Source organism: Hermetia illucens, chromosome 4, assembly GCF_905115235.1.
Source record: "Hermetia illucens chromosome 4, iHerIll2.2.curated.20191125, whole genome shotgun sequence".
Lineage (NCBI taxonomy): Eukaryota > Metazoa > Arthropoda > Insecta > Diptera > Stratiomyidae > Hermetia > Hermetia illucens.
In genome coordinates this window covers 31,623,317-31,625,253 of record NC_051852.1, presented here as the reverse complement: position 1 = coordinate 31,625,253, position 1,937 = coordinate 31,623,317, and the positions used below count along the sequence as shown (strand labels likewise).

Sequence of the window (1,937 nt, the reverse complement as noted above, 5' to 3'; positions counted from 1 at the left end):
TTCTTTTTTCAAAGTTGGGCAAACTCCTCACCTTTAAACGCCGCCGGACAATCGTTTACCACTCGCAATCCTATGAAAAGTTGGAAAGGTGATACAGAACACTGAAGACCGCTATAATGGCCCAAGACGACCCTTCCACTCATTCTTTTTGGCCTCTAAAGAGCCAATCGCGAACAATTTACTCCAAATCCTGCGGGGCGGGTATACGAGGAGAACCCGAGACTCCCCAGCGAACCTGTTCTCGACATAATTAATGCCGCCACCACCCACCAACTACGCGAAAACCGTAGCTAAGCTGCCTAGAGATCTCGAATTCTGAACACATGTCCTAATTAGGATAAACGCTCCTCAGAAGCCGTTGTAGCCACCTTATGACAGCCCCTTTGAAGTCCAACATCATTATAGCCTCAATTGCCTCGACTAAAACCCTTCGCCCAGCAAGAAAAAGCAGCCAGGGCGAGAAGCGTACGACGCGTCTGTTTCGACTTGTCGCAGTCGAGTTGAGGGAGCCGTGCGTTTGGCTCCTCGCTAAAACCCTACTTTAGTTTCAGCTGGGGGTGGAGTTTTGTGGCGGAGCGAATAACTTGCGTGCCGCATGCAAACAAATGCCAACCGGGTTAGCCAGGGCATCGAAAAACAATTTTTTACAGCGAAAATTGTTTTGCGGTGTCAGTTGAAGTTCGAGATGAGACTAACCGGAGGAGAGAGGTGACTACTCTCTATTTAATTTAAATTGTGTAATTTAAATTAAGTTAAAAAATTAAAATAAAATAATTAATATTACAAATAACAAAATTTATTAATATTTAAAAGTGGTAAAATTTATTCATCTCATTAATGTTCACCTCAAATATTCTTTGGGATACCTCCTCCCGTAAAGATTACAGTCATCTTTTCCCCTCTCCTTTCAAGCGAATTTATTATCATCCTTTGCGGAATCACTAGCTTCTCTAAAAAACTATTTTGGTGAGGAGTTAATTGTTATCCAATTCATACTTTTCAATCTACTTTTGTACTCACCTCATGAAAACCTCAAATTCATTGGCAGATACAAAAAAAGTTTAGTGTTTGTATGCGAGCTTAGAATGAACACGAACACATCCAGCGCCTTTTACTCTGCATTGAAACGTAACCTTGGAGAGGGTGCATCGGAATACCAAGTGATTCTGCTGCAACCTTTGAATATCTAGTAATGAAAAGTAGCATTTCTCCCTCCTCTATCGCTTTTGGAAGTATTATCTATTACCTTCAAAGAAAATGATGCAAACACGACCCTACCCTACCCTCGTCAAATTTTTACGCTGAGTGAAATTATAAACTTAGTTCAACTGAAAAAAAAAATTAAGTCAAAAATGCTGACGTATATTGATAGACCGATAGATTAATAGACAGATACCTTAGATCTTTCTGGGAATTTATATAATACATTTCGTGAGAATAAAGATAAGAAGTATTAACCACGCCACTGATTTCTAGGTGCCATTGGGAGACCTAATCTGAGCTACTTTCCTCCCCAGAAGTAGGGGACAGGTTCGTGGGACAAATCCATTAAGCAACATTTTCATGGCAGTTGCACATTAGCTAACAGAATTTAGCTAACAATTCTAATATTTCTATTTACCTTGCTAATAATTTCATTACTATTTCCTTTCGAAAGGAGCGAATAGAAATACTTTCTCACATAACACTTCCCGGAGAACGCACCCCAACCACCTGTACTATATTAAGAAATCATTCAAAATCTCAGCCATTTACCGAATTTTCTCCCCCATTCCATGAAAGTTCCATAAACTCGTACATACGAAAATTGCCTTATTATCACACTCATAAAAAGGTAATTGGTGTTATAACCGAAAAAAGGAAAAATCTCACCAACGACCCGGGGTTGGGTGACTGAAAATGGATATGAATGGTGTCGTAATGGCACTGCTAGTCCA

At 40.0% G+C, this 1,937-nt stretch overlaps 1 long non-coding RNA gene across 1 annotated transcript; it reads right to left on the bottom strand.

Moving 5' to 3' along the window:
* Positions 1-817: 817 nt before the first annotated feature.
* LOC119656299 lies at positions 818-1,323 on the bottom strand. The gene is made up of 3 exons (XR_005250031.1): positions 1,247-1,323; positions 1,021-1,186; positions 818-958 (listed from the first exon to the last, which is right to left on the bottom strand). It is a non-coding gene; the product is annotated as an uncharacterized LOC119656299 (long non-coding RNA).
* Positions 1,324-1,937: the final 614 nt, after the last annotated feature.